At 36.1% G+C, this 24,737-nt stretch overlaps 1 long non-coding RNA gene across 1 annotated transcript in view; it reads right to left on the bottom strand.

Moving 5' to 3' along the window:
* LOC141578850 (uncharacterized) overlaps positions 1–18,822 on the bottom strand; it is an 82,371-nt gene extending 63,549 nt beyond the window's left edge. Inside the window, exon 1 of the long non-coding RNA XR_012509643.1 lies at positions 18,697–18,822. This is a non-coding gene — a long non-coding RNA (uncharacterized LOC141578850). The remainder of the gene's footprint in view (positions 1–18,696) is intronic.
* Positions 18,823–24,737: the final 5,915 nt, after the last annotated feature.

Genomic DNA, 24,737 nt, shown 5'->3' with positions numbered 1-24,737 from the left:
AATATCTTTGGTTCCTCTGTACTAAAAAATAAACTTAAATTCATATTCCAATATTAATGTTTCAGTATTTTATCATATTTGGAAATTATCTAGATATTCAATTAATATTCATCATTTAAATTAATTTAGTATAGCTTTAAGGTTTCAAGTTATCCAAAAGATTTTTGATATGACTTTTAAGTAGACATATTATAAAACATAATTATTGTCAAAAAGCTCAAACTATTATCCCACTTACATCTATTAATTCACTTGTCCTTTAAAATTATGCTGGAATTACTCATGAAAATTTAATGTGACATTAAACAAAGCTAGTCATCATCTTAAGTTACTTTTCTTGTTGACAAATTGGGCAAGTATCCAAAAATATCACAGAAGCAAAGAACCTAAAAAATTAATCATGTAGCTCTTCACAATTTATTTTTATTGTACACTTTGCTTTCAAATTGGATTTGTAGTTTGATAATCTTCAACATCTTGATTAGTAGACCTGAGTAGAAAAAATTAAAAAAAAATTTCTGTCTTCATTATACTTGATTTGAAGGCATACTTGTTTTTATTTTACTGACAATTTTAAAACTAGCTTTAATCACAAAGTATCCCGGATCATGTGAAATTTTTTTTTAAATGGGAGTAGTTTCTATTATCTGAGCATTTTAGAAGTAACTTATGTAAGTGTTTATTTATCTTTTAGCCAATTAAATAAAACTCCTTTAATGGATTTTATAAATTAACTTGGTAATACCATCTGCAGATAGAAAAATACCACATCTGTAACATATACAGAGAGAGACACACACACACACAAACATACAGCCAGATGCAGAGATCTTAGGGTTCTCACTTAAAGAACAAAAACTGAGTCACTAAGACATAGTAATGTGAACTCACTGGCTTATAGCCACTTTACCCTGTTATCTGAATTGTGTTCTCGGCCAGTGGGACGGCCAGTGGGACAAGTTAAGATTACTTCCTCAATATAAGGGCTAATGCTTTTTACCGATATTGACAGAGAGGCTTTTAAGATTCTCTTTTGCCTTGATATGTCATCTATGGAGGCTGTAGACTATCTTTTAGGCAAGGAATCAAAGAGACATCTAGCGGCTGTCTGGAGGTCTCCAAAGCTGTTTAAGTAAATAAAATGTCTAGCCTATTTTGAATTAGCCTTTTTCCTTTTCAGTTCCAGGCAGTTTTGTTTGGAGGTTTCTTAAAACCCCCTGATGGAGGGTAAGGGGCCTGCAGTTCAAGTGACTGGGAGCCAAGGGGCTGAAGGAGGAAGGAAAAGGTCTGGCAGGGATAGACCGAGGGACGGAGGAGGGAGGAATTGCAAGGGAGGACATATCAAAGGATTCAAGGGAACTAAAAAGATCTAAGGTGCCAAAAGAGAGAAGGAAGAGAAGCAGTGAGAAGGAAGAGATCTTAGATCAGACAGTTTGGGGAAACCTTCAGTTTCCCAAAGAAGGTGATGAAGTTCAAAATCACCCTCGGGGAAATCATGCCAACAAGTAGATAGAATTGTCAGAACATGTAGTCAACAGGGTTTGAGAAAGAGGTTTTAGTTAAACGAGAATTTCCCATTGAAAGAGCAGAATTAAATAGAGAGAACAGAGATTCTTTAAAAAAAAAAAAAATAGCTCCTGTTAGTCTCTAAATATCAGCTTCCAATTAGGCCAATTTCTGACCCTAGAACTCTTCAAAAAATATATACGTACCTATATCCTTTCAAAAATCTTGTTATCCGGTTTTAAGACAAACAGTAAATATTCCTGGCAGCGCTGAACTTTTTTTTTGTTTGTTTTTAAACCAAGGTATACCTATCAAGTGACTCAAAAACAAAACCAATAAACCTTTTATTTTTGACACCTGATGCAAGAGGCTTCCCCAAAGAGGGTACAAAAGAAAGCAATCCTCCTGAGATCCAAAATCACTTCCAAAGGTAACGTGAAGACAGACAGACTTAGAAAATCTTCCTTGAGAGCTGGCAACGATTGGTAGGATGCCAGCTACTATTGGGGTACACCCCAAATTTTTGTCTGACCATATTCTTGGGGATCCCAACCTGACAGCTGACCTCCTGAACAGAAGTGACAACCTGCCTGCCCTGAGAGGCAGAAAGCCAAGCCAAGCTTTCAGGATACAAAACAGACAAGAAAGTAATAGTTGTCCCTAGGAGGGGGGAAAAAAAATCAGTAACCAGTGGGTACCCTGAAGCATAACTAGAGTCACAACCTAAAGAATTAATTTTTACAAATATTTTTCTACTTCTACAAATATTTTTCTGCTTCTAATTTAAACTTAAAAGGAAGTGACAGCATTCTTACCTCTCCCTCTCTGAGCACTAAAGGCAAAGAGCCAAGAGAGCTGACCTTGGTAAGAATCTGTACCCTTCTCAGCCTCCTGCTGGTTTCTCCAGGACCCTGTCTGCAGGGTCCAGAGTGAATGGGCTGTCCTGGCCATCTCTTCATGGGCACCAGAAACTGTAAGGGAGGAAAAACTATCTTTTCCTGCAACGCTTTTAAATTCTTTACTGGGATCCTTGGAACAGAAGAAAGAGTAACAAGAGAAAAGCACACAAATTTACTTAATGTAAGTTTTATGTGCCACAGGAATCTTCATAAGGTGATGAAGACCCAAAGACCCAATTAAACCTGAATGTTTTTATGAGAGTTTGATGAGGAGTAGAAAGTCATAGGAAAATGTGATAGAACAAAGGGTGTGAGTGAAGTGCAGTGAACTGGGGCAGACTTACCTAGAGGGGCTTATTTATCAGACTCTTCTCTGTATCACTTCATCTTCAGAGATAGGAATGCTCCTTCCCTTCAGATATAGGAAGGTCACCTCTCACGTGAAGCTTTAATGACTACTTCAGGGGACTACCAGACAATCCTTCCTAGCTCTTATGACCTGCCTCTTGGGAAGGTCAGAAGGTCCTTCCTTCATATACCATTTCTCAAATTTCTTTAGCTTGAAATTTCAATATGCCAAAAAAGCGGTATTTTGAAGTAGTGTGTCCTGAACGGTATCACAGGGAGCACCTGTCAAACTGGAAATAAGACAATAATCTGTACACATGCCATTTACTGGTAGTTTATGGCTAGAGTGGTGTTTAGTTAGTTTGTTCTTGCTTTTCTTTCCTTGATTTGTTGGCTTCTTACTTAATAATTACTAGTGCCACTTACGGTCACTTTAGTTTGCTATCTTAATTATATTTTTGAGGGGTAAAATATAATTAACTGGAAAAGTGCTAACATCTTCCCATTGTCAATGCCAGAAGTTTGAGGTGCGAGGACAAAGCCGAAGGAAATGTCTAACTGCTGCATAAACTGAGTATAGTCCACGGAACACAAAACAAAGATGCGTCTCTGGGAACTGACCTTGCAAACTGATCCTTGTTCATATAGTGAAAGTAGACGTGCTCACCCCCACAAACACCGCTGGAGAGGGAGGAGTGTGTGTGTGTGTGTGTCTGTTTTCTAGGGAGGACTGCCATGGGATATTCCGTATGTGCATACAGGGAGTAGAAGAAAGTCTTTGCCTTCTTCTATAAAGGGGATCTATCCTGAAAAGACTTCTTTAGTTTGAAATCTGTGTGAGAGGCCTTGACTAAGAAAAATGGAGCTGTTAACCTGTTCCTGGGAGGCCCTGGGACAACTGATTTAAGCATCATTTGAATCCCGCAGACTCTTGGTACAAATTCAAACACTACACAAAATCTGTCTTTCAGAAAACTTGTTGATTCCTCAGTGATTCCTCTTTCTTCCATAAAGTCACTGATGATTATATTAATCTAAAAGCTGGCTTAGAGAAAAGAATTACAAAAAACTGTGTGTAATATTGCCATTTACAATAAGGAATATATAGATTTGGTCATTGTCTTTGTTTCAGGCACAGAGCTCCTAAATCTCTTGGCGTTTCCTAAGTATTGACAGCATTAAAGGTGCTTTTGGTTATAATAAGGAGATGACTTTTGGACCACAGTTAAGGATGGGGCTGGTTGCCAGGAGAATGAATTACATAATTAGAAGGTTGGAACCAATTGCCGACGGCTGATAAATTAATCAGTTACACCTATGTAATGAAGCTTCCTTAAAAACCCAAAAGGATGGGTTTGGAGACCTTCCAGCTTGGTAGACATACGGAGATTTGGGAGAGTGGTGTTCACAGAGAGGGCAAGGAAGCTCTGTGCCCTTTCCCCTGAAGGAAAGCAGAATTTACCATCCCCAAATGTCCCTTTGGCATGAGAAGTATTTTCAGGTGAAAGCAATCAAGACCTAGCAAATGAAAGAAAAACTTTTACCTCTCTCTTAACTACCTAAAATAATTTAGATAGATAGGGAGCTTGACCCAGGAAGAGAGCTATTACCAGAATTTTTTTTTTTTTTTTACCTGAATGACTTATCTGTACATCAGGGCAAACATCTAATTACCAAACATCTGTTCTTACCATCCTGTGAATTACCCTCTTCCCTTTGAAACCAGGCTCCTCTCTCATTCCTTAGCTCAGAATGGGATGTAAGTCTCAGTTGGCTGACTTGTCCTTGAGCCTCATCGTCTTCGTGGTGGTGTTCCCTTTTGTACGTAATTAAATGTATTCTTCTCCTGTTAATCTGTCTTATATTGATTTGATTATTAGACCAGCCAAAAAATCTAGAAGAGCAGAGGAAAAATTTTTCCTCCCCAATCAATACCCCATGCCTTGCCCTAAGCATCTCTTCTATCTGGTTGTTCCTGAGTGATATCCTTGCATAATAAACTGGTAAATCTTGTAAGCAGAATGTTATCAGAAGCCCAGATGACAGCTTGGACTTGTGACTGGATTCTGAAGTGTGTGTGTTGGGGACGGACATTCTTGCAAGGTAAGTCCTTAACATAGAAGGATCTGATTCTATCTCGGGGTAGATAATGTCATAATTGAATTGAATTGTAAGGAACTCAGCTTGTGACAGAAAATTGTTTGTTGATGGTGAGAAATCCCCCCCCAACCACAGACACACACACACACACACACACACAACACACACACACACACACACAGGTTGGAAATTTGGTGACTGGAAACTTTACTGTGGAATTCTTTGTATTTGAATTTTTACTTCCTGATACATTTATTATTTATTCTTAAAAACAAATAGGCAAAAGCCTCTTTGTAAGAACTTCAGATGATATATGGAAAAATTAAGAGATATTTTGCATGAGAATTTGCAATGACACAATTAGCAAAAAGCATTATAATATAGTCCTTAGCACATGAGATTCCATTTACGTATTTTCTCATCTTTTTCACTAATTCATATAATGAGTTCTAAATTTATCACTGGTTTCATGCAAGTTGAAAATAATTGTGAATAAGCCCTTCAGTGCACAAATAAATCACAGGTTCTTAATTTTTGAAATGGCAACTAAAATAAAACTAGGCAATTAAGATGTTTTTCTTTCAAATGTCTCTAAATCAATCTCCGGATAAATATACTATTACATTTACATGTTCTTAGTTAGGGTTTAAATGTACAATTTACAAACTAGCATGGAGGAAATATAATATGGAGAAAAGAATATTGACTTTGGAGTGGGAAACGGATTTAAGAACCATCTCTACAGTTTAATCCCTTTGCATAAGTTACTTAACCTCCCTGGGTGTCAGAGTCCTCTTCTGTAAAATGATGATATTACATTTTGCAAAGGGTTATTGCAGCAATTAATGATAGTGCCTGAAAGCATATTATAAAAAATTTTAATGCTGTAGCAAAGTTCAATTTTTCCAGTATATTCTCTTTAAGAAAGCAGTAACAGAGATTCTTTTGAAAGTTGTTATACACAGCAGCTGAAAAAGCATTAGCAGGCCTGCCACTAACTGTCTTCATTTTGGGGGATATAAAGAAAGGAAACATCACCTGGTCAATTCCTCTTAAATATGCACATGGAAGATTTCTTGGCAAAGACACAAATGGTGTCCTTCCACATATATGGAACATTTTTAGCAGGCTATATATGGTTCATCTAGGATTGGTTATAGCTATAAAAACAAACCAAAAAATAAAAACAAAAACAAAGTCCTGGAATCGGGGCCATGCATGCTATTTAAATATCAGAGTAAGATGGGCATATTTTATTATTTCATAACCAAAACATTTTCCTTTTTATGTGAGACACACACACAGAGCCTTCTTTTGTTAAATAAGCCAACAAATATTAATTGCCAGGAAATAAGGTATAAACAGTGTTAATATTCCATACCTTCTCTGCTTCACCTGTCCCCTCAATTAGTTGTATCTTTTAAGTTAGAATAAATATTGCTCTAAGAGCTTTAATTCTTCTGAGTCTGAGTTGGCAATTTAATTATTTGCACTATCTCTCATAGGTTTAAAAATGTGTTTTTCACATCATCATCCTCCACTCATTTGCTCAAGCTAGAAACCCGGGAATCGTCTTTGATACTGTTTTTACTTCTTACATTCTCATCACACTATCCAGTCAGTGATCATAACCTAGTAGTTACAGTTGTACTTATGTCTTGAATGTGTTTATTTATCTCTGCTATGGCCTAAAGGCAAAGAAATCATCTTCTCACTATAGATGAAGGGAGAGCCCACTAGCTTATCTCACTGTCCCCACTGCTGTCTTCCTTCTGTCCACGTTTAACACCAAGACTCTGATTAAATCCTCTCGGTGCTCTCCAAGCGCTTTCCTTCGAAAGGCCAAAATCTTTACCATTTCTTCTGCTACCGACTTCCCTCGCTTCACTCTCTGTGATCCAATTTTAATTCTGGATCCCTAATCCTCTCAAGATTTTCTCACCCCAGAGCTTAAACATAAGACTTTTTTCTCTGTCGGCAACATTTTCCCCAACTAATTAATCCTATGTCTTACCTTAAATTTGACTTTCTCCTGTAAGACTGTCCCAAAATGGAAACTTTATTGTATAATCTTATGACTCTCTTTTCTTCATTAGAGACCACACCATAGCTGCTGAGTTGGCTGGTGACTTGTATAACATCTAAATTTTTGTCAGTTCCCTTTGTACTGCAAGCTCTGGGAGGGCAAGGGTATTATTATCCTGTCCATTCTGTTATTATCCTGTCCAAGGCTCAACACAGAAATTAACACAGGGACATGCCCAAAAAGGTTCACTGAGTGAATGTAACAGCTCGATTCCAGGTGGTGAAAGAACAATTATAGTTACTGTATCTTTCTAGACATTTAAGATAGAAATATCTCCCATTCTCTCCTCATTGATCACTGCTGTGACTTAAAAAGTGATACCGTACAATTCTACTTTCATGATGAATTAATGAATATAGTGATCATACAAGGTGAACATCCAGGTTCAAATAAAGCAGCAAATCCTCTGGGTATTTAGTAAAGGAATTTGTGGAGCATGAAAACTGTGAAGTATTTTCTTTTTCCTGAGACTGAAATATGAAACATTCAGAGATCTATGACTCTCTTAGGAGTTAAACAGGAAACACAAAATTGCGGATGGATGCAGGGCCAACACTAGACTTTGATAAGGGTGAACTTGTAATGTAAAATGAGTATATTCTAAATAATACTCCTATTAGAGTCCTACTGGTCATCAATTCAGAACTCCATTGTTGAATTCTTACTTGCTACTCTGCACAGCTTTAGAATATACAGGTTAATTATTTGTTCAAAGATAAAAGGAAGGCAGCTGAAGAAAATGACAATATATCAGAACAAGCAATTTCTAGCAGAAGTTAAAACATCTGCTTGTTCTCAAAGATGTTTCTGGTTTTTAACAAGCTTGAAAGTGTGGCATAAACACTTACAAACAAGACAAAGGAGCTATTTCATCTGGCTTTAGCTTCCACTTCACTGCCTGAGAAGATTGGTGGATTTTGAGTTTGTCATTTATGTCACTTACGGGAAAGTTTCAATAGGTTAGTAGTCATGCTTAGTTTATTTGTCAACCAGAAAAATTCAGGTTTAATGAATGGATACACTCATATAAATTACACACAGCCTTTTTTCTTTTATTTTAGATGAGTATATGTATCATTAAATATACAATATTTGAGGGCTTTTATGTGTTATAGAATATATAATAGGATTATACTTACATTAAATACTTTCACTGACAAATGAGCAATAAATAACAAATTCGGTGAAAACACATAATGTGCTTTTGCTTGCCACTATGTTAGTATCCAGATATTATTAGATAGTAATTTCATCTTAAATGTTTAATCACCAAAACATTTGATCACTTTGGTTTTGAAAATTCCTCTTTAATTGAAACTGTATACCTCATCTTTCCAAGCAAAACACATTAATAAAATTCTTTCTTGATTACTTGACATAGGCCCTTCATGAACTTCAATATATTCTACAACAAACAATAACGCTCACAGGAATCACTGAGCTACCAAATGAAGGGGTCCAGAATTTGCCACAATGGCATAAACTTATTTTGACCTGGAGACATCTGATAATCAAAAAATGCAGGAATAAGCTTTCTCAGAAGTTTCCTTATCTATGTAAAAACAGATCCTTCCCCAAAAGACGTCAGTTGTCCTAAATCCCCTCCCCTAGAGTTTCATTCCCTAAGGAAGACTGTCTTTTACCACAGGAGAGGAGAGAAGGCGGCAAAACACCCAGACAAACATGGACACAAACATCACACCTTCCCACCTGTTCTCCTGAGGATTCATTTATCTTTCCTAAATTCCATTTACTCTTTTGTAAGTGGCCTTTCTCCCTCTTTCTTTCCCTTCTTAAGATGTTACATATGCTCTCAAACCTCACTGCTCCTTCTGGAACTCAGTTCTTTCTGTGATGCCCCTGTGCATGTAAAATTTAAAATCAATAAATTTGCATGTCTTTTCTCCTATTAATTTGTCCCTTGTCAGTTTAATTCACAGGCCCCCAAATACTAACCCTAGGCGGGTCCAGGGAAAGTGTCTCCTCCCCTACACCAGCATTATTTGCTGTTCCCTACATGGCCCAAATTCTTTACTTCTTTTCATTTGAGGTCTTATTCTGCTGATGCCTTTTCTTTTTCCCTTCCTTTTCTCCTTCTTTTCTTTGCTCCGTCCATCCCACCCTTCCTTCCTTTCTTCCTTCCTTTTTTCAATTACTTTATCTCTGTCTCTGTCTTTCTCTTTACTTCTCTCACATTAAGGTTCTGTTTTATCTGCCACAATCAGTTTTCACTTCTTGGCATTAATAGTATAATTGCCTTCACTTTAATCTTTCCTGGGCCATATGTTTTAGAATTACTTCTAAAAACAGGTTACATAGCTTTTGCTTGAAGAGTGTTAATACATTTTTCTATAAGTAAAGTATGAATTTTAATGCAGAGCTCTCATAACTCTTCTGAAGATATTTTTTTCCTTCTGGATTTGATATCTATTTCAGGTAATTTATGGAGCTACAAATATTTTCTAGATAAGTGAGGCAATGTAAATGAAATATATATGTGCATTTGATAGATAATTTTGTCACTTTATGTAATTATAAATATATACACATACATATTATATATACATGTGTGTGTGTAGGAGTTTGTAGTTTGCACAATTAAACAGATTTGTTCACCGGTTCTTTTGGGACTTCTATTCTGAACCTAATCACTTGCCTATTCTGAGACTTAATTCTTTCATAATAGTTTACAGTTCATGTTAGTTTTGTAGAGTGACAAGAAACTTTTGTTATCAGTTTAGTAATCATGAAGTTGACTTTCGATGAAACCAACACTAACACATTCAATTTTCCCCTAAAACTAAATTATTTTATTGACAATATGTATCTGGGCTTATACAAAAATCACTTTTCAGTTAGAAAAGATTTTCCTTATCTACTAGTTCTAGGCATTGTGCTAGCAAGTAGCTGTAGGGAGACAAGACTAATTGATAAGGCTCCTGAAATTCAAGTGTTCATTGTGAGTTAGGAGTGAGGAAAACTATGGGGGGGAAGTAACTTTAAAGCATCTGTGGTAGATCAAGTAGGAATCCTGTGCTGTGAACCACTCATTCAAACAAGAGCAAGTGGCAATGGAAACTATGTACCAAGGCTCAGGTAAGAAACACATGGTACATTTTTGGAGTTGTGAATAATTCAGTAAAATTCACAACTATCCCTCTCTTTTTTTTCCCTGAGTAAATACATGGACACAGATTGTCTTTGCTTATCAGTGTATTGGGTTAATTTTGTTGAAATAACTTTATTACTATTATAAGGATGAGGATGATGATGATAATGATGTGTCTGTATAAAGAGTGTTAGCCACGCAGAGCACATTTATGAATAAAAATGACCCCAATTATGAGGCAAATAATATCCCGGAGATTATGTAGCTAATTTTCCATTCAAAATATTTCCACACATGAAAAAGTTTGATTTTTGCTTTATTCCTGTTTTATACAGTTAGAGTATTTGTTAGCCCTCTTACTTTTTTGCTATTGCTTTTATTTCAAATACATTATCATCTGGTGTATACTTTGTGTATTTAGTTTAAAAAAAATCACACCGCATGCATTCCCAGATATTGCTATTCAAATCCTGCCTCTGTTGCTAACTAGCTGTGAGACAGCAGGCAATCCCCCAGCCTCGCTGGATTTCAGTGTCCTCATTTGTATAAATAAAGGTTTGAGTTCATGATCTTCCAATGACTGACTGAGTTAAAGTGATTATTACCTCTGTTACTTTGTAATTGATGTTCAGGTCAACACTGTCTCATCTACCAGCCCCTGTACTTTAAAACAGTAGAACTTAGACATGTGACAGCTTTGTATAGTTTCTTTTGTCTCTATTAGCATCTTCTTTGAGTATAAAAAAAGCCACGAGCTTATGTTGAGACAGCTTGTGATATTTGTTTATATAGTTATTTCCATTAAGACATTCTTGAAAAAAATTGAAAAGGAATTGTCACTTATTGAAATCATTGAATTTATCATACATCTTATCTAGATTTTAATTAGGCAAGGTAGGTGGTTTTGTTTTCATCTTGCAAATGAGAAAAATGTTTCCCAAGAGTCACTAGGTTTATGTTATGTGTATTTTATCTCAATAAAAATATATAATTTTAAAATAATTACTGGATGTCCAAGTTATCAAACTGTTTAAATATACATATGACTTCAACCCAGATCTGTGTGGAGGACAATCCTCTATTGTATCATAATATTTCTCTATTAAGAAACAGGGTCAATCACATATCCTTTAAACTCTTAACTCTATCTGATTTGGGGGAGCAATTAATTCCATTCCATCTATCTCTTCTATGGCCTCTAAGTTCTCTATTTTTCATCACTTATTACTCTTTTCATCATCCAGGAACCTTTGTCAGCCTTGTACTATCTAATGGGAAAAGAAAAAGTATTATTGATCTTAAACAATTTAAATCACAAAAACACAGTGAAGCATGAACTAGTAGAGTGGTTAAGTGCACGTGCTTTGGAGTTGGCTTTTTTTTTTTTTGCATTTGAATCCACATTCCAAGGCTTTATTCAGATTGCAATCTGTGCAAGTTAGGTGGATTCTCTGTGCCTTAACTTCCTTGCTGGTCGAGTGGGAATAATGAGACTATTACCTAAACTGAAGGACCGAAGGTTGGGTGAAATGGGCTAGTTTTATGATGAGAAGCTATTAAATACAGGAAGTTAGGTAATACTCCTAGGCATTCTCTTCACACCAAGGGAGGCCTGTATTATTGGAGTCTTTAAGCAAAATCATTTACTTGAGCTTCTTGTACCCACTTTAATAACAATGCATGTGTTTGGGAGACTTATGTGGCTGCAAAATTCTGACCCCCCTGTTTACTTGACCTTATACTTCTATGATACCATATCATTACTCCAGACTCTCATCTCAGCATCTTTCACCCCAAACTGTAATCAAACTTACAGCTGCATTGATTCACTCTGTATCACGGGTCTGAAGTTCTTGTTGCTTGAAATGCACTCCAGGATCTCAGTAACCCAGCCACGATTGCTCTGAAGAAAATGCCTACATCCTCTATCCCAGACAGCTTTGTCAGATTGGCTACACCTCTAACTAGAGAAGGGAACTCTGAAAACCTGGGGCCTGCGAGCTTACACTTGGGTGACAGATAGATGGTAAGTAAGGTCCAGGATATAGTTTACTTCTCAGTAGAGACAGCCTGACCATTTGTTCAAAATGTGGGCATTGGAGGTGCAACCTAGTGGGTCAATGGAAAATCCATCCACAAGATGGTGCACACTGCTTATCTTTGTTTATAGATTTTCCCATCTTGAACAAAAATGTTAGATACCATATTTTCACACAATGGATAGAACAACAGCTTTTGTTTTTATAAACAGATTGTATGTCATGTGTTATCTGTCATATTTTGTATCTCAAGCCCTATTATGTTTCAGATGTTTCTTGTGTGTGTGTATTCGTTTCTACAATATAAGACTTGATTCATATTACACTAGTCTTTACTGAATAACGTAGACTAGACAATTTTGGAAGCTGATGGGAAAGACAGACACTACAAGAAGGGAGGACTTTGGGTGAGTGTTTTGCTGGAAGCAGAACAATACAAATACACTGACTATTTTGAAACACCCGTTCTGTGTAAAGGGACATGTATGTGTTTGTATATTCTTAGCTTTTAAATTGTATCATTCTTTATAAATGCAAGGTGGGTGCCGTTTGCTTCCTCTGGAAATCTCTCACAAGCCTTGTGTAAGTGCTCTTCACAGTTACCGTTCATACGTGATTGATAATTAGGTTAGACTACCAATAACTATGACTGAAAATGGGGAAGAAATATAGGTGCTATAGGGACCAATTATGAAAGAAGATCTAATATAGCAGGAGGAGCCACCACAGAAGTGGAGCCAGCTGCTGACGCACATAGAATCTGCTTGAGCCTGACCTGAAATACAGCCCCGTCCACCAGATGGACACTACACCTTGAGAGATCACACGTCCCTGGGTAGGGAGGTCAGGTCACATGATAATTTAATAGACCGTGGAAAACTTTCCACCTTTCCTAAGACCACATAAGTCAGAAACTGCTTTTCCACAGAATAGTTATATAGAGAGAATGGAATGCAACTGCTCCAAAATCCTAGAGCCCTGTGCTATGATCACCACAGAGGGGCCCACCAAAGACTCGAGACAGCATTCCTATTCAATCTACAGACTTCAGAAATTATCATTCTCTCCGGAGTCCATGTGGCCCATGTAGCAGAGTAGCTTATACAGCAGCCAAAACTCATTAATAGTAAGACTTTTCTTGCTTTTAGTCCCTCTTAGAAGTGGCAACTTTTGGGATTCTTGGTAAATGGGCTGGAATAATGTGCCCAAAAAGGGCATACAGTCCTCCAAAATATAAAGAGACTCATGAAGTATTATGCTGCCCTTCACCTTAGAAGAGATATACCTATAATATAACAAACATATAATGATACAATTATATCTATATGTATAAACTTTATGGATGTGAAAGGCCATTGACCTTCTCTATATTTATTTCCTACTCTTGAGTTCACATGCCTTATAAAGTTATTTAGGATAGTTATTCCTCTTCGCTCATCAATTGCAATCTGCATGACATCATCAATATAATGAATACACATGACACATGGGATAGAAAAGGGATCAATGGCTCTGTGGCTTAGTTTATGATATAATTGATATAGATCCGGGTAAGAGAATGAAGCTGTGTTATTGGATCGTCTGGTTCTATGCAAACTGTCTCTGGTGTCCTTACAGGCAGAGAAAAAAAGCATTCACTACATCAATACTTGACTTTTTGTGCTCGGAAGTGTTGATTTGCTCCAGCAAAGAAATTACATCTGGAGCAGCAGTTGAAATTGAAGTTACCACCCGATTAAGTTTATAATAATCCAGTCTTTCTCCAAGATACATTTGTCTTTGGCACGGGAAAATAAGCAAGTGGAATTAGAATGTGATTGGAATCACCAACACTGCATAATTCAAGTTACTAATGGTGAAATTAAACTCCATTCTTTCTAGGAAGGCAGCATTGCTTTTGGTTTGCTGTTTTGGTACTTAGCGACAAATCTAGGGGCTTTCATATATTCTTTTCCACCATAGTAGCCCTTATTGCACAGGTCAGGTAACCAAAGTGGGGTTTCTGCTAATTGCTAGGTATATCTGTTCCAACTATGCACATTGGAATTGAAAAAAAAAAAAAAACAAACTATTACATGGGCTTGAGGTCCCACTATATCCACTATGCAATGATCCTAAGGCAGCTCCATTAATTATGTGACTCCTGTAACACCCTGCACTGGCTGGTGGATCACAGTGGCATTTTTGATTTCAGGAATTAGTGTTAGTTGAAAGTCAATGCCTGGTAATCTGTGAAAACTGGTTATTTGCTCTTCCCCAAAGCACAGCCGCCCTGATAGACAATGAAGATTCACTGGGGGAAGAAGATTTATAGAATACCATTTTTGGCTGGACAGCACTTCTTCCTCAAGGGTACTCATCCTCCCTTTCTTTCTAAGGATTATGAATGTCAAATGGTTCAAGCCTATAAAATGATATGGGAGCCGAATGTCTCTAGTCTGATCATTTGAAATAGGACTTGTGTTTACCAGTCTTCGAACTTTGAGTAAAAATCTAATAGGCTCACCAACTACTTCAGTTCCAAGGACACCATGATAAATTAGCCAGAATCAAAGATCTTTTTAAAAGTTTCTATTGCCCACTACACAATGTGTCTCTGGCAGTTAAGTATAAGCCCCATTCTGCCTACAACTCCAGTATTTATCATTGCCATTGAATTCTGCTAATTCTTTCAATGTCAGCAGTATCACTCCTGGCCTGTAGAACTAGCCATTGCAGAACTCATTTAGGGTGCTGGTTTTCCACTTCCCAATGTGTGCTTTAAAGGCTTGGTTAAGGAATTATCCTCCACTAAGAGACAAAGTTAGGGGTTGGATAAGCAGATGTCACATAATATATCCACTCCATCATTCCAGTTCCAATGTGCCTTTGAATACTTTCGTCTAGAGCAGGACTGCCCAACAGAAATTCCTGCACTCATGAGGACAGTCTACATCTGTGTTAGCTAATATGGCAACCGCTACTTACATCTGGCTATTGAGCACTTTTATACTATGGTTAGAACAACCATAAAATCAAACTTTAATTCTATTTAATTCTAATTAACCTTAATTTTAATTTTTGTCTTTTTTCTTTTAACATTTAGTTTATTATTAATAGTAAATTGTTTTGTTTCCTAATGTAAAATTAAGATAGTAATAAAATGTACTACTATAAGTATACAATTTATGTGTTTATATTGAGAACAATGTTATTAAATGTTTCTTTCAGTAAAAGCAACCCTCTAGTTTCCTTTTGTGACAGAGCTCTATGAAGTGCTAGTCTAAGTGCAGTTTGTTTTGATGCCTTAATTTTATTTTTGCAATAATTGTTACCATATTTATCCAAACTTAATCATTTATTCAGTTTTTATGATATTTATTCACTTCTAATTATTTATTTTAATACATTGATCACTTATAATACTGTGGTATAATATTAATTTTAATAACAAAACGTGTCTAATGCTATCACTTTGAAAGGCACAACTTTACAGCATAGCGAACAAGTTCTGGCATCCCAATTTCATCAGCCACAAGTCACATTTGGGTCTACGTTGTAGGCAACCAGCTAAGCTGACTCCCAGATGCTTGAGCAAATGCACTGAACTCAGACTCTCTAATTTGTAGTAAGGAATTTATTTATAGAAATTAGACCTTACAAATCATTTTTAAAAGCACTGGAAAAGGGATACGGGGATTCAGAAAAAGGGTAATTAACCTGACTTCCTTAAGCACTGGCTTGGATGGACACATTGGAGCCTGCCAGGAGATCTGAAGAGCTAAGCATATTCAGACACTGAAATGGGACCATGAATGGTATCCTTTAGATTGGTCTATGGGAGGATTTTAACTGGTCAACTATCATTTCTGTGGGTCTGCAAAAGTGTCTGGTGCTAGAATGAGGTCCACTGTTCATCAGCAAAGCAAACAATCAGGAAGATGAGGAGGACATGAGTAGAAAAAAGAAAAGGCAAACTAAGACCTTCTGGATCCCCTGCAACTGCCTATCATCATATCTGAAGGTGAAAACTTGAGATTAACGATCACTGCTTTGTTTACATCCTTCGAATCTCATGAGTGTTTCTCTTTTGATCAACTCCAACCTGGGAACATATATGGATATAGGGTAGTCATTCTGGGAAATGGAATTTCCATCCTAACCAAGTCGACATTAGTAAAATCCAGCACACCTCCAATGTGAATATGTTCTTCTTAGATTACCAATGAGATATTTGGAACAATAACTGTCTCAGAGTTTTAATGAATAATTGATCACTGCTGGCAAGATTTTAGGAGGGATAATTAGTATATAATATTAAAAATGACAGACTAGATTTTTCTTTAATAACATCGATATGACATAGCTGTCTGATCCTTACTACAAAATAGTCTCTGCATTGAAGACGGGTCTGGCTGTAACGGTGCCTGCTAATCCAGTAATACCCACTAGTCTGCAAATATATAAATTCCTGATTTATCAGAATCACCTCCTATAGGCATAATGTTACTTCATAAAGTCTCTTCTGACTATAGCTGATTGGACCAGGTGTATACACTTAGTTAAAGCCAATCACACTCTAGTTTCTGGGAGACTAGAATTAGCACCAAAAGAGAGTTGTGTCCTTCTCAAGGTGAACTGCAAACCCAGGAGCTGGGAGCCATCCTGGTCTGCCCCGTGGACAAGATAAGCAAAATGAATCCATCAGTCCTGGAGTGAGCAAAATAGATCTAAAACTGATTTGCTGTGAGATGTGGAAAAGAGAGAAAAAGAAATATTCCCAAAATTTAATATTTAGTCATTAACTCCATTTTCATTCTAGCTTCATTTCTTTCATAACTTCCATGTAAAACTTTTTTTTCCCCCAAAGAACTCCTCTGGTATGTGTAAACTAACTTGCCCTGGTTTCTATTAAAAAATGTCCTAACTAGTATGTCCCTCATATTAGAATTCCTCTAAATAACAATATCACATAGACAGTAATCAGGAAGTCATTTCTCATCTTGCTTCCACTCTACTGGACAGTCCAGCAATGCCAGCTTTTCAAGACTGCCTGTGTATTACAGCTTCATGAAGTTAGGTGAGAAATTCAATTAGTGTACAAAGAAAAGTAGGATTAAATACTTCCTGTCAGTGAGTCGTAATTCTAGAGCCAGATGGCTTTGGTCCAAATCCTGATTCCTTCTCTTATGACCCATGAAAGCTTAGACAACTTACCTTCTGTCCTCATTTCTCTTATATGTAAAATGAGGATGATCATACACCCACCTGAAGGTTGTTGTGATAATTACTTGAGGTAATACGCATAACACATAAAGCATGTGTCAAACATCGATACACATTAATGTTATTAATATCAATCACATAAGCCTATACCCCCAATATTAAAGTATTTCCCTCATTTCGAGAGAATTGTGAAACCTATATACACATGGTGTTTCAGGATCATTATTTTGCAGAGAGATGATGAAAGTTCTCAAGCTGAACAATAGCTACTTTTTTACATTCCTTACATGGCTGCCAGTAATCTCACAGCATAGATAAGATCATAAGTCCCCTGCTGGATCATGAGTCCCAGTTATGCTGAAACAAAAATCTTTGACAATCGGAAGATAAATATGGTGACTTTCCAATTTGTTCATTGGGCAAATCATGTTCTTTAGTTTTCTTATCACATCTTAATCTGATACAAGCATCTTTTGTTTTGACCAAGTAAAGAGTAGTGAATGAAAATACTAAAGGATCAGCAGCAACCCCAGGGAGAAAGAAAGAAAGAGAGAGAGCATTTCATTCAAAAAATATGTCATAGTAAGTGTCAAAAGAAGGGTGCATAAAACAAGGACATAACTTTGGGAATTGCACTGAAGGTGCAGGAGAGCAGAAAAGCAGACCAACTGAATTAATCACCCATAACAATGTGCAGCTACCATCTTTTGGTTCAAGAGGTCCAGGCAAGTTCTAGCCACTGTTCCCACGTTTCAGCAAAAAAAAAGTCACAAAGAAGGACACACTTCTTCTGTATTAGCATTTTAGGGCTATCATAACAAAGCATTACAAACTGAGTGGCTTAAACAATAGAAATTAATTTTCTTACAGTTGCAAGGTTAGAAGTCCAAGATCAAGGTGTTGGCAGGATTGGTTTCACTCAGAGGTTTCTCTTCTCCGCCTGTAGATGGCCATCAGTTTCCTTTGTCTTCAGACAGTTTTTCTGTGTGCTAATATCTTCTTAAAAGGGCACTAATCATATTGAATTACAGCCCACTCTAAGGACCTCAATTTTATCTTAATGACCTCTTCAAAGACCTTATCTTCAAATATGGTTACATTCTGAGATACTAAGGGTAAGGACTTCGAAATATAAATTTTGGAGGAATGAAATTTAGCCTTTAATACCTTCCTGTTAAGCACATACTAGTGATACTTAAATTCTACTGACTAAAACTTAAGGTCATATGACTCTACATGTGAGGCCATATGACTAGTTAAACATTCAGATTTCCATTATTGAGACAAAGCATAAAAAGTTTTTTAGGGGATAAATAGGCATCTCAATCACGCTTATTGTGAAAAAAAATCAAGACTAAAACAGAACTAAAAACATGATCACCAATTCACAAAGAGCTTACATACCTTACACGCCTATGAGAAGAGGGGGTTTCTTGGAAGGAAATGAGATGAGGGCAGTTCAACAATCAGAGGAAATACTGAAGATTCTGGCATCAGAAAGAGTCAATTTCAGAACAGGTTCAGAAATCTAGAAAGACATAACCAGTGAAAACATCTTCAGGGTGTGGCAGGTGGAATGTATCTGATCTCTCAGTTTCAATTTATTTCACCATTGAAAGTTTAAATTCCTAGGTTGAAGAATGCATGGATTATGACATATCTATATTTAAGTAAAGGGAAGGCTAGAGTCTTTGAGAGAAACAACACAACCAGGTACAACAGTGGGCTAGGGCAGGGAAAGCAGATGCTTAGAAGAAAATCAATGTGCTGTAGATGCTCTCACTGGAGAGAGATGAAATGGATGCTGCACAGGAAAAAACAAACAGAAAACAAGCAAAACAAAACACCACCCAAAGCTAGAGTTTCCAAAATATACATTTCTTAAAAACATGAAGATATTCTAAATACTAAGTCCAAGTGCATAAAAATATCGTAAGAATTAAAAATGAGAGTTAACAAGAAAAAGAGCTTAATCTCTGTGCCTGAGGATAATGAGTGAGAATTAACTGTAATACAATGATAGTTATATTAAATGCATTTAGAATTAAACTACCTTTTTACATCAAAAATGCAAACACATAGTGCATTAATCAAATATCTAAAATTAAAAGGTTCTTATAAAATAATGGATACAACAATGTAGTCTTGAGGCAAAGAGGGTATTCCAAAAAGAGACACAAACCTTATAAAAGACAAATAGATCTGATAGCATAAAAATTGCAAAAGCCTATATAGTTAACAAACCATGTACTCTCATCTCATTAGTATCATTTGTGACAATTTTGTATACTTTGAGGAGAGTAAAAAAGTAGCAGAAAAAAGTCACATGAAATTGGAATCAGCCTATATTTTATAATAAAGAATATTCTAAAATTCCTATTTCTGAAGATCTTCAGTATAGATCTGTATTTGTTACTAATACCAAGTCAAGAAATGTATAGCTGTTCTCAAGGGCGGCGTCACAGAAGGATTTGCTATTACCATTGAGCACAAGGGACAGTTCTGCCTCCTGGGTATCACCCTTTTGATAACAGTTTCCTCTTTAGTTGGTCTTACGCAGTAGAAAGAGACACTGTACAATGGATATTGTCTTCAGCAAAGCATATTACTTACAAGTTAATGCTGAATCTGAAATATTTTCTAGATAACATTTTTTTTAAAGTGGAGACTTTAGAATAAAACTGATGTTTCAGTGTGTCATTCTTATCTTTGCTCTCAGTACAAATAATTCTAAAACATGGGTTGTGTTTCTCCAAGTGATTCTGGTGTCATCTGGTACTTGGCATTTGCCTGATCGTTACATTCTGTTTCTTGAATTTTTTAGTTAAAATTTTCAAATTAAAATTTTTGCTATCATCATATATAGACACATATACACATATGTACATAAATATGTGCGAACACAGTGATATGTATATGCAAACACATATGTATATACACATACACATGTACACATACATATAAACATATCGAATGTGTGCTTATAGGTAGGTGTGTATGTACATATGTAGTAGATACACACATACACACATGTACACACATGTATATGTGTATAAATATATACATTATATAATATATAAATACATAATTATATATTTTAATCTACAAATAAGTATATTTGTAATTTATGGTAGAAAGATAATGTTACTTATTTTTCAAAATACCTTTTTTCCATTTGTTTCTGTAAGAAACATTTTCCTGGCTATAAATGCTTAAACCTCTTTTGATTCAGAATCCATTTGAGAGAGACTATTGTGTGCTTCTGATTCACAAGCCTGCTCCGTAACTGATCTTCTACAATTGTTTTATGACAGTCTCCTTCCGAAGCAAAGAAGAGATGCGATAATGCAACCTTATTTATTTATAAGGATTGTGTGTTCCTAGATTGACATCTGAACCCAGAGGAAATATGGTTTTATTTTCCACAACAAAGTGAATCAAGTTTAACTGTCATCTGAGTTCTCCCAAGTCAAATATCCTCCTTATCACTCCAAAAACTGTAGAATGGTTTCCACTAGCCTGAGCATAAAGCCTGAAGCTTAGTTCCTGACTCCAGTTTATCATAATTCATATGTAATTCAGTGGAAGCCAATTAATGTACTTTATCTTTTTGCTATTGATTACTAGACATTCTGGAAACCTCTGTCAGAATTAGAACCTTTCTTAGATTTTTAAAAAGTTTCTCCTTTTAGTTTTCTGGAAAAGATGGTACAGATTTTTTTCTTTGGAGATAACTGGAATTCTTAGCTTGGGTAATAGCACTCACGTTTGAAAACTGTACTATAGAAATAAAAACGTTTTCCTCACTATTGTTTGAAGCCTTAGAATAGAGAAAGGAAGAATAATTGGTTGTTATGTCTCTTCTATGACAGATTTTGAAAACTATTTCAAAGTGTTTACTCTTTATTCCTTGATGTTCCTTATGTGAAGTTGAAATAAATAACCAAAATCAATCATGTAGAGAGAAAACACTCATTCACTTCTTTGAGGAAACTGAAAGGTTTAATTATGGTCAAACTAAGTAATGTTCAGACTCTTCCATGTTTAAAGGAAGAAATTATGCTTAGACACTCTTGTTTAGAAGATTTATATAAGTCATGTGCCATCCATAGCCAAGTGACCAAAGCTTTAATTAGCCTTATTATAGCTGAGCCATAAAAGGGAAAAAAAAAATCCCAACTAAAGACTTTGGATGTTAAGAATATTTGAGCATTTTAGCTGCCATGTGCAATTGGCTGAAATCTATATAGCCATTTAGCATGTCTCTAATGGAAATATCTCAGTGAAAGTTTTTACTTCCAACAATATTAAAGAAGACAGTGGAGGACTAACCTAAAATGAAAGAGTGTCACTAAAAGCCTACAGAAAAAAGACCTATATTAACCCATTTTTTTGGTCATAAACATCAATATAGGAGTAGAACTTAGGTAGCATGTGTGTTAACAGACTGCATTTGGGATCTTCTTCTCTTTAGACAAGGTGATTCCCTTTCCCTGGCTGACTCCTCAAAAGATTTTCTGCTTTTGTCAGGATGAAGGAGGTAATTCCTAGCCAAACAGCAGCTTTGTTTATAGCACAACAATGCCTAATAAAGTTTCAGGACTAAAAAAAAATTTTAGATTGCCTGTTTCAAGCTCAAAGAAGTGCATTTAATTGCTCTACAAGCTTGCTACTCAAAGTGCGAGCAATGGACCAGAAGCACGGGTGTCACCTAGAAGCTTGTTAGGAATGTAAAACCACACTCCTACCCTCACATACATTTTCAGAATATTCTTTTAAACAAGATCCCCAGGTGATGCATGCACATATTAGTTTGAGAACCTCTGCTTAACATTATTTCTTCCAAATGGTTATCCAGATCTAACATCTTCAGTTACTAGGTAATCGATACCTCTGCTACCCTACTTCAATACTGGGTAACTCTGGTGATTATAAAGATCTTGGTTATATTAAGGCAAAAATCTGCTTCTTTGTTACTTACGTTCAATTAGCCCAAATTCTTCTAGGTCCAGTTAAGATAAGATTTTTTCCTCTTTCAGGACAGCCTTAATTAAAAGGCATAATTAAGCATATCACTTGCTCTATTTCCTTATTCTTCTCATCTCCAGTTCCTTTAGTCAGGCCTCACATTACAGCATAATTATTTCCCCAGCCATGTTGGATGCTCTGTATGACCTCCACCTTGATGATTTGGAATCAAAGTGTGATCTTTCAGTTTGAAGTGCAGTACTTCAGTGATCAATGCACAGTTAGGCAAGAGTGCCATGTCCCACATTCTGTACATTCTTTCTCTATTTATGCAACCTAAAAATTATATTGCCTTTACTTGGGAAAGTGGGGACATTACATTAACCATAGACTCATTACATTACCCTGAGAGTCTGTAGCAGTGCTGGGAATGTCTCCATTTTCTTCCATTTTTTTATCATCAAATTAATTCTTTGGACTCCAACATGGAACTCTTAAAAAGGGTGATCATGCATTGCTACACACAATTTTCTGCAATCTTATTTGAAGCAATTTTCCCACGAATTTACCACGTTAGACTGAGTACATCATCTCAATTTTAACACATGATTTTTCCAAGTTATAAGTTTGCTATTTCTTTGATTTAAAGCCTTTTTAAAAAGGGTGACATGTTCTGCTATTATCATGCACATCTAACATATGATTTACTTTCTCATGCTACTGTCTCTATCTCTATATCTATCTGTCTGTCTACTTGTCTATCTATCTCTCATCCATGTTATTTTTTTTTTCTGGCCAGAATAAATATGGCTTTATTTAAAAATATATAATTTTCATTCAACAATCAACTAATTTTATTTGAGAAATAAAATCACTATAATAGCATAATGGCCTAAAGGGTACTACATGAACTGACTTTATTATGTTTTAATTTTTTTCTATTACTCTTTCTCTCACATTTTCCTTCATTCTCTCACTCAAAAGCCATCTTCAAATAATGCCTACTACCCACTACCCTAACCACCCTCACACCTCCCACCTTTATTTTCTTACACATCTCTTTTTCATAGCTCTTAACATCACCAAAATACTAAATTTTGCCTACTTACTTCATTCATTGTATGCCCCACCACCATCACCACACACATGCCTTTGCATGCTTGCTTATGTGTTTTGTCCACAAGTTTATTCTCAGAACTTATTCTGGTGCATGGCACTCAGTAAATGCTCAAAATTATATGCTGAATAAATAAATGCATAACTGTTTTTCTCCTTTAACCTCATCTGAGCTTCAGTTTGTTCATTTACAGACTGGGGAAAAACCGCATTTACTTAACAGGGCATTTGAAAATTTAAAGCAGCAATAGAATTCCTAGCCCAGAGTAGACTCTAACTGGAGCTAATATTTTGTTTTAAAAGACAGCTTTCAGGCAGCGGGCTGGATAGCTTATATTCCATAACTTTGTGGACACAAAATTGTGCAGATTAACAGATGAATCTGAAATCTCTTTTTCCTTGTTTCTTTTTAATTAACATCACTGTCAGTAGTTATACAATTTCTTAAAATTATTCTAACATATAAATAATTTCTGTTCAATTTCTTCCTTCTGCTTGTTTTTGCTGGAAGTCATCTTTTTACTGTTCCTCATGGCTTATAAATTAATGATACGGAGGTGATGAGAAGCAATGCCCAAGTCTGCCTGGAGGGTAATGGATCTTGGAAGAGTCTGCAGACATGCGTGTAACAGCTTTGATAGCTCTTCTGTTCATTAGCTTATTCTGTATATTTAGGGATTTCCTCTGGATACTTTGCCTGTCATGTACTGGGGTGGGGCAGGGCGGGAATAGCTGCTGTCTCCATATGTGAACCTAGATCTAGGAAATAAAGCTAAGGAAAAAAAAAAAGCAAACTTTTCTAAGCTATCTTGTATCCAAATTGGATCTTCTGTGTATCAAGCAAAGTTGATTTTCTCTCCCTTAACCCTATCTGAACTTCAGTTTGTTCATTTACAGATTGAGGAAAAATAGCATTTTACTTCACAGGGTGCTTGTGAAAAGATGCTCAGTATTGCTAATTATCAGAGAAATGCAAATCAAAACTACAATGGGGGTATTACCTCACACTGGTCAGAATGGCCAAAATGTAAAAGTCTACAAATGATAAATGCTGGAGAGGGTGTGGAGAAGAGGAAACCCTCCTACACTGTTAATGAGAATGTAATTTGGTGCAACCAACATGGAAATCAGTACAGATATTCTTTAAAAAACTAAAAATAAAGCTACCATATGATCCAGCAATCCCAATCCTGGCCATATACCCAGAGAAAACTCCAGTTCAAAAAGATACATACACCCCAATGTTCCTAATAGCACATTTACAATAGCCAAGACATGGAAGCTACGTAAATGTCCATTGACAGATGACTGGATAAAGAAGCTATGGGATGTATATACAATGGAATATTTCTCAACCATAA

The sequence above is a fragment of the Camelus bactrianus genome, chromosome 10, assembly GCF_048773025.1.
Source record: "Camelus bactrianus isolate YW-2024 breed Bactrian camel chromosome 10, ASM4877302v1, whole genome shotgun sequence".
In the NCBI taxonomy this organism is placed as follows: Eukaryota; Metazoa; Chordata; class Mammalia; order Artiodactyla; family Camelidae; genus Camelus; species Camelus bactrianus.
Note: the sequence above shows the minus strand (reverse complement) of the source record. Positions and strands in the feature narration are given on the sequence as shown.